The 9443-nt window shown below is 40.9% G+C and overlaps 1 pseudogene; it reads left to right on the top strand.

Moving 5' to 3' along the window:
- The window catches only part of LOC149183724 (cytochrome P450 86B1 pseudogene), a 36037-nt pseudogene continuing 26594 nt past the window's right edge, over window positions 1–9443 (top strand).

Below are 9443 nucleotides of genomic sequence, written 5' to 3'. Positions count from 1 at the left end.
ATGGCGGATGCGTTGCATTTTGGAGCGTATGACCAGTCTGGAGAGAGCAGCGTTGTTATTCTATACAATGCCAATGGTGGTTCAGTCACATTGTCTACACAGTCTGACACAGAAGTCAGATATTAAATCACCACTCAGTACAACACAGCTAATAAAATGCAGTTTTCCACTAAAATAGCGAAGACGACCCTAGAAAAAAATCCAACAATAAATTTTCAAATTGCAAGAGATTATGCATGGCAGGACAGATTCATGTTAAAAGATAGACTGCAGAGAATATAGCAGAAGGTAGTTGCAAGGGCAGGAATACTAAAATAGGACCTGCTCATAAAGACCATAAAACAAATGGTTCAAAGAAATTATGTAGGGTAGGAGTACGCCCGCTCTGATACCATGTTAAACACACATGGGTAGTAAGAACAATATGAAAGATAAATCATGAGAGTACAATTTTTATTAACAAATGATTTAAATTTATAGTACAATATGTGACCGTTGGGTTTCACATCCCAAGGTCTCTTGGACTACTTTGTCTATTCAGCTTCCACACTAACCCATTGAGGATTAGGTGTCCAACACATATCAAAGGAAATTTGAACTTGAGGCCAATCCAAAAGGTCCCCAGTGTCTGCACAATCCGAGCGTATTCCAACACCCGTGTAACAGCAGCCATGAAGTTCCTGTATTCAAAGTGGTCCCCTTCCTATAACTCCGTGCTACAGGCCTCAATGCACTTGAGACATCCAGCTAACGCTCGGATTTTCATATTTGTAAACAAGTTGAGGCAGATCCTCACGATTCTTTTTCTGTAGCTGGCTGATTTTTCTCTAATTTCTGGAGTGCTCAGGAATAGTTTAAACTATCGCCAGAGTTCGTAAGCCATTCCTGGTTCAGCCTTGACCCACAATGTTATTCTTTCCTCATTGGTTTCTATTGTTTTCTTGGCCATGTGCCACTCAATCTGATTCCTCATGAATGAAAGGAAGGCCCACAACTGCAAGTCCCCCATGTAGGAGAGGACACTCACCACCATCTTCATGCTAACATATTCACACATGATATTGTGCAAGAATAGCTCGCACAGCAAGATCTAGTCATCAAAGTCATAGGAGCGAAAAATTTCCAAGAAAGCACGGGTTCAAGAACCCAAATATGACATGTTCTCAAAAACTACCTTTAATTGAAATAAGTGATAACGTTCCCAAAGGAACACTAGGTATGAAGGGGAAAGCCACCTACATGCTAGCAGTTTTAGAGCAAGGTCACGGAGTTTGGTCTTGTCATTCATTAGGTCTGAGACCTATCAATGCAACTAATACAATTGTTCATCCTTCTTCTTTATAACTTTCTTGTGCCTTTGTGCCTCCTCTTCTCTTTCCCAGTCTTATTTTAGCCATTTTTCTCTCAGGGAATCCATCATTCTTTTATGCATTTTGAGTGAAATCACTCCCTCCTATAAAGAGAGCACCAACTGCTTCCACTTTTGTAGCTCTGGCAACAACAAAAATCTCTCAGAACACCATCCTTCATCAAGACCCGGTGTTCATCTGCATGCACTATCAATTGAGGGTGTAGCAGCCCCCTGAGGGTGAAACTATTCCACCTCGGATTTTAGTTCTTGTGTAACAACAGATTTGTCAGTGGATTTTGTCATAGTTTCTTTATCTTCCTGGTCAGCTTCCATTTTCACTGTTGGTTCTTGTGTAGTAGTAGTGTTATCCATAGACTTCTGTACATCGTTTTTCTCTGGATCGGCATGTGTCTTCACTGCTGGTTCTTGTGTAGTAGCATTGTTTCCCATAGGCTCATGGATATTATCTTTCTCTTCCTTCTCTTGGCTAGCTTCCTCCTACCCTACTGGTTCTAATGAAACAACAATGTCAGCCAAGGGCTCCTATGTATCCATTACCCGATCACTTCCTATGGATTGTACCATCTCGGTTGCTGGTTCTTGTGTAACAACAATGTCCTCGATAGGTTATTGTGTAACAGCTTCCCAGATTTCATTTTGAGTCTCCCTCGAGGTGGTGTCTGCTACACAAACTTTGAATCCTGCTGCCACCAACTTCTTAGCACAAGCTATGCACAGAGTGCCCGAGATTTCTCCCCTTCTGGCCCTATCCACAACCTCTGCCAAAGTATCTAGCCTTGGGGCTCTTAGCTCTACCTTTCCTTTTGCTAGTGGTTCCCTCAATTCTCTATTTTCATTCTATAGAATTTCAATTTTTGACAACAAGGATTGGGTTTCACTCTTACCAAGTGAAGAAGGTTCTTCTGGCTGAGCTTTCTCCTCGTCCGTCTGCTTTGTTGCTTCTTTATTCTTTCTTGACATGGATGGCGACTTTGGGTGCCCGCTAACCCTTATCCTCTGCTTTAGCCTCCTGTCGCCAATTGGTTTATCAATCGACCTCTTACTGACCCTTACTGTCGAGGGTTGGGGTTGCTCCTTTGTCACCTTTGGAGCTTCCTCAGACGTCTTGGTTTGCCTTCTGTGAGTGGTCCTGGGCCTTTTGTGAATGAATTCTTCCCAATTCTTGCCCTATCAGCTCAAATCGTCTAGCACAATGAGTTTGATAAGGCCATGGTTGGTAACACACGTTTTTGGGTGCGCATATTTTTTTCACAGTCGCGGCCATGTGCCTAATGTTTCCTAGCAAGAAATAAGGATGGTTTATTAGCTGCTGATGCTGGAGGTGGTTCAGCAATGGAAAATGATAATTAAACACAATTCTTGCCCTTCCCTCACAAGTAATGTACTTGATGAGGTAGAGGGCAACATCCACCCATGGCTGGGGGAGTGACAGTCTATCAATTCCCCTTCCTTTATTTACCAGTGACTCTTCTTCTTAGAGGAAATCCCCTTTCAGTGAGGGGTCATTAACCTTCCTGTTGAACCATCTCTTCCCTTCTACTGGTAATCCTGTTACTCTAGCAATCACCTCTTTCGTTACCTCCAACTTCAACCTTCTGACCTATGTCTGGTTTCTCTCTAGATTCTTTGCAAATTCCATGGCAACACCACCATCTAATCCTTCCAACCTCCAGAAGAATTTGAACCAGCCTGCATCCTTGAAAATATGGCATGCTTTTGGGAAATCTTCCAAGGCTTCTGTGGACCCTGGCTCGTGCCATATTGCTACTCCTCCCATTTCTTATGCAATTCAGTGTTGTTCCACCTGCTTATCCTTCCCTTTAAGTGCTCTGAGGTAGTTGACACACAATCTAGTTGTTTCAGCCTACACTATTATCTTCCTCTTCTCCGAGCACTCTGAATGGGGATTCCGTGCTTCTAGCTGGGGTAAATGGAAGGGTGGAAGGGTGGCGCAAGTGAGGATTTCGAATTAGGATTTGACACGCATGGTTCGTACTACACAATGAATTTTTCCTTAATGGTGAGTCATGGGGAGGTCTCATCGATGGTACACTTACCCTTTTTGGTATGATCATCATTAAGTAACAATAACTACCAGGTCATCATGCCTTAATTGCAATATTTTTCAAATGATCACAAATCATGCGACTGTCATGTCGCAATATGATTTGTTCCCACCCTAGCTTAAATATGACAACCATCCTCAACCGTCAAGAGGCATGTTAATTTTCCATAATTACAAAATAAAATGAATTCAATATTACCTTTTTGATGACATATCTAGGTGACGTGGGGCGAATTAATGGGCGGTACGACGCACAAACCAAGCTCCAGCAGTGAGACGCGCAAACTTAATTATGATGACGAGGATCATGGTGATGTTATGCTACTTATTACAATAAAATATCTTGTTTATTCCTAAAAAGTTATCGGTTGTTACAAGTGTAACAGCCAAGATGAATAATATATATTATTTTAATTTCTACAAAAAGGTAAAGAAGAAAAGATCATCTAACAACACTTATTGTAAGATATGCTTTGAAATAACAAATGTTGTTATAGAGTGCGTAACATCTGCCAACCAAAGTTGTTTTTTAGATATTACGCTTATTGGAAAAATTAAAAATTTTGCAACACAGGGGGGCTTTCCCCTATTCCCATAATTTGTAGATCTGAATTTGTGACAATGTTGACAAATGAATCCCTTGAGGTAGGTTTGTTATATAACCGAAGATGATGCCCATTCACAAGTAATGGTGTCCTCGCACTGTCAATGGTCACCAAATTTACAGTCCCATTGTCAAAGACTGCACCTACCTCATAAGGACCTAGACATCTAGTGTAGAGCTTACCCTTGGAGTCTTTAAACCTTGAGTCATATAAGAGAGCCCAATCTCCTTTTTGGAACTTCTTTTTCTTTATAAATCTGTCATGCCACTTAGCTCTCTGTTGCTGGATAATCTATGTTTGTTGGATAGCAACCAACCATTTCTCCTCCAATTCATTGAGCTAGTTCAATCTATTCCTTTGTGTTGTAGCCAAATCCAAATTGACCTGCAATGTTTTCCTTGGTGTCTTGATTTCAAATTCAATGGGGAATACAGGGTTCTTTCCATACTCAAGTTCATATGGTGAGAATCTAGTGGTATTCCTCCATGTAGTCCTGTATTCCCATAACACTTCTGGAAGTTTTTCAGCCCAATTTCTTCGATGACTGGTCACAATCTTAGTAAGGATCCCCTCAATTACTTTGCTAGTGCTTTCTTCTTGGCCATTTGCTTGTGGATGATAAGGTGTTGTGATTTTGTGATGGATTTTATATTTCTCGACCAACTCCTAGATCTTATGAGATGTGAACTGGGGCCCTCTGTTTGTGACTATCTCTCTGGGTATGCTAAACTGAACAAAGATGTCTTCAAACAGAAATTCTGAGACAGCCTGCTCTGTGGCTCTAGTTAGTTCCTTTGCCTCAACCCATTTTGTGGCATAGTCAGTGTAGACCAAGATGTAGGATCTCTGTCTAAATGAAGGATTAATTGGTCCCACAAAATCTAGAGCCCACTCCTCAAAAGGTTATAGGACAATTTGGGGTTGTAACAACATCTCATATGATTGCAGTGGTTGACCCATCCTTTGACAACTATCACATCCCTTCACAAACTTCTTGGCATCCTGAAATATTGTTGGCTAGTAATACCCTATTGAAAGGAATTTGTATCATGTCCATTTTTCTGTGAAGTGTCCTCCACAAGGTTCCTCATGACAGGCTTTAAGGATATCAAATACCTCATCTTCTCTAACACATCGTCTGATCTAGAAATTTGATCCAGTGTGGTAGAGGTTTCCATCTATCCAGGTATATTTAGCACTTTTTTGTATGATTTTTCTTTTCTCCTTGGAGGACAAATACTATGGAAACTTCCCTGCAGCAAGATAATTTCCTATATCTGCATACCAAGGTGAGTAAGTAGAAATAGCAAAAAGATATTCATCAGGGAAAAGATCTTCAGTGAGAGTGCAACTGTCATCAATAGTTAGCCTAGAAAGAAAGTCAGCTACTACATTGTCTTTTCCAAGCTTATTTACAATAGTGATATCAAATTATTGTAACAGCAATAACTAGTGTGCAATCCTACCATTTGTAATTGGCTTATTCATTAAAAAACAAATGGAAAAATGGTTAGTGTGTACAAATACTTGATACCCGGTGGTGTAATGTCAAAATTTATTGATGGCATGCACGACTACTAAGAACTCCTTCTCAGTCACTATATAGTTGACATCAGTTAAGGTTAGATTTTTGTTTATGTAGTAAATAGCATAAGGTTTCTTATCCTCCAGTTGACCCAAAACAACACCTACAGCAATATTTGATGCATTCGTAGCTATGTGAAACAACAGTTCCCATCCTTGCAAGAATAGAGCTGATGATACACATCATTTCATCTTTAAGAAGGCTTGCTCACACTTCCCTATCCACAAGAAATCAACATCCTTCATGAGCAAGGAAAATAATGGCGATGCAATTTTTTTTTTTAAAATCTATAGATCTTTTGTAATACCCTGCATGCCCCAAGAAACTACATACCTCTTTTTGCATTTTAGGGGTTGGAATTTTTAGAATTACCTCTATTTTTGCAGGGTCTACCTTGATTCCGTCGGCAAAAATGTAGCATCCAAGCATGATCCCTTCATTCATCATCATGTGACATTTCTCAGTGCTCAAAGCAAAATTAGTCTATACACACCGTTCTAACACTTTTTCCAAATTGACTAATGTTGTTTCGAAAGAATATCCATAGGGTGTGAAATTTCCCATGAAGATTTCCAGGTAGTCATTCAACAAGTCAAAGAAAATTCCCAGTATTTCCCTTTGAAAGGTTGCTGGTGCATTACAAAGCCCAAAAGGAAGTACTTTGTATGTGTAGGTTCCCCAAGGACAAGTAAATGTCATTTTATCCTAGTCTTCCGGGGCAATCTGTATCTGATTTTTGCCACTAAATCTATCCAAAAATGAAAAGAATTTCTTTCTGGAGAGAGTATCGAGGACCTGATCTATAAATGGTAAGGGAAAATGGTCCTTCTGAGTGGCCTTATTGAGTTCTTTGTAATCAACATAGACTCTCCACTTGCCATTCTTTTTAGGAACAATGACAAGCAGTGACACCCACTGACTATCAGATATTGGATAAATAAAATTAGCACTCAAGAGTTTTTGTATTTCTTCTTTCACCACCTCCTTTAGTTCAAGGTTCATGTGGCGCTGTGGCTATCTGACTGGTTTGTAGCCATACTTCAAATAAATATGGTGAGTGCATAGGTTAGGGTGGATCCCTTTCATATCCATATAATCCCATGCAAATGCATTTTTATACTTTTGTAATAGTTGTAACAGTCGTTTCTTTTGTTCAACATTCAGGTTGGTATTAACATTCAAAAATTTTCTAGATTTAATCCCAATTGAAATGCTAGCAATATTCGAAGCAGTTCTCATTTGTTCAAAATCTATATCTTCCACCTCTTCTTCCTCATTTGCATTTTTAAAAAAGAAATAGAAAGTGAGTTACTAATAAAATCGTTAATGATATCATATTCTGTCTCATTTTAAAATACTAGGCTTTCTCTAGAGTGAGGAGTGGCAGGGAAAGATCTGACTCGGGCTCAAACTCATCCCACCAAGGGTTTTACACATCCATATTTGGTTTTAGGGGATAGATATTAAGGTTCTGTGTTGACTGGCCATCCGAGATCACCATAGATCCCATCCTGCAACCTATAAATGCATCTGCAGTGGCCAGCCAAGGTCTCCCTAAAATCAAAGGATGCCCCCCTTCGGGCTATAAGATAAGAAAATCAAATGGATATCCCCAAAAAGCTATTGTAATCACTATATCCTCTAGCATCCCCTCAGGTTTAACATGAAACCTATATGCTAATTCAAGCATAGTAGGAGTATGTCTGAGTCCCCCCGACAGCAATAAAGAGGTCCTTTGTCATTACATTAATGGCAACCCCGATCGATCAATGTGTTGGCTATGGGCTGATAATTAATGTGGACAGTGACCGTAGGATTTCCTGGATCATTGTACTTAGTTAGGAGAGGCTGAGCAAACATTAATTTGGATAATTTCCCCATCACATGTATGGTGGCAGGGTCTTTAGGCTTCCTCCTAGGTTTCTTGATGCACAGATCTCTCACTATCTTAGCATAGATGGGTACTTATTTAAGCGCTTGCAACAAAGGAATTTGTACATTCAAATTTTGCAACTCCCTCAGAAAATTAGATTCAAGTTGTGAAGTCATCCTAGGTTCGACCAATCTTTGAGGATACGAAGGGTCCTGTTATCACCGCAAGAAACTCTCCTAGGTTGTATCTCAGAGATGCTCGGGAACATTACAAACTCAACAAAAATTGTTGGAAATGGGTGGATGAGTGGAAGGAATGATGCATATTCAAGCCAAATAACCACTTCTACTATGCTTAACCCCAGACATGGGTGAACACCCCCAGACTACAAGGCTTTATACCACCAATTACTCACAATTTGAGGATTAGGTGAACATGAAGAATACTGACCACACCAGCAGATGCACAAGACCATATGATGGCTGGATGCAACCAATTAAAGAGGCCTGCAAATCTATTTCCTAATGCACAGACAGGATGACAGCTCTCTGGCACTAAAATAACAGAAACCTGCATATACATTCAATGATACATACGAGATTCTAACACAGAGGTGGGATGACAACCCCTCTAATGCTAAACATCAAGAGCACATGAAAAATGAATAACAGGCACAGCCTGGAACAAAGAAGAAGTGGAAAGTGAGCAATTAACAACAAAAGAAGCTTGTATTGGCTAAAAATGAAGACCAGATGTTGCAGGTATCACAGTAGTTACAGTCTCCAGAAGTTGAAACTTACATCAAAACAACAACCATCAACCTCTTCCATTCCCTATTTCTGGGTATATATAGAGTTTGATTACAAATATATGCTGCTGTGCTATGCGTGGAGGGGTCATAATGGACCACCAACCACCTTAACTCTCAGATATGCGTCTCTGCTACAATCTGATTGTTTTAATGAACAAATCGACCTTTCTCTGGTGTTCTGCAATCCTTCTCTGAGCAGGTGGAGTGTTGACTGAAAGAAGCTCCATAACTGATAAATGTGTTTATCTGCTCAAGCTCTGTACTTTCCGTCTCGGCCATGCGATTCTTTGAATGCAGTGGTCGAGGGTTAACTGCGTAGGGTACACGTAGTTGATCACTTTCGTTCTCCTTCGGGTACACTGGACAGGCTATGGACATAGGCAGTATGGCAGAGGTATGGTGGAAAAAGATCAACCGTTGATATGCGTGAATCAACAGTGGAGAGCACTTGCTAAGGAGTATCAGGAGGTATGAAATTATCGGGCAATCGTGGGCCGTCGGATCGCGGTCGAGCAGATCCAATGGCCATTGGATAGCAGAGAAGTGCGAATGTTAACAAGCGGGTGAACAATGGTTTCATTGGCAGGCGGTATTCCCTGTACTGCTTCGGGAGGGTAGGTGGTATCCGTATGCGGGGGTGCGATGCAATAGAACTGCAACGCGTGTCGGATGTGATGGCAGGGAAACCGGTTTCCCCGCAGGTTATCAAGCATGTTGTTTATGAGAGTGGGAGGCGCGATCACCGTTAGATCTTAAGGTGAATGTGATCAACGCTGGGAATATGAACAAGATTTAGCATGTGACGGGGACCGTTGGATTAGGGCGATCAACGGCGGAGGAGCGATCGCAATATTGTGTCGACGATAGACAAGGGGGGTGGCTTTATAATGATTTATGTGATTTGCCAATTTGCAATGAGGGGAAAAGGGACTTAAGAAAGGTGCATGGTCATACGATCACGGTCATATGACCGTTTGAACTCGGTGCCCGGGGGCTAAGGAAATATGGTCTTTAATGAATTTCGGGGGGGTTTAAACGGGAAATGTAGAGGTTTTATGGAAGAAACAGAGATAACGGGGCTAGGAGAGTATGAGGAAATTGAAGAAGGAGAAGGTAGATGATTGTTGCGAGC

Source organism: Pinus tabuliformis, chromosome 3_2 (genome assembly GCF_031772625.1).
Source record: "Pinus tabuliformis cultivar Carrire ecotype Pingquan chromosome 3_2, CPIR1, whole genome shotgun sequence".
NCBI classification, from domain to species: domain Eukaryota; kingdom Viridiplantae; phylum Streptophyta; class Pinopsida; order Pinales; family Pinaceae; genus Pinus; species Pinus tabuliformis.
Note: the sequence above shows the minus strand (reverse complement) of the source record. Positions and strands in the feature narration are given on the sequence as shown.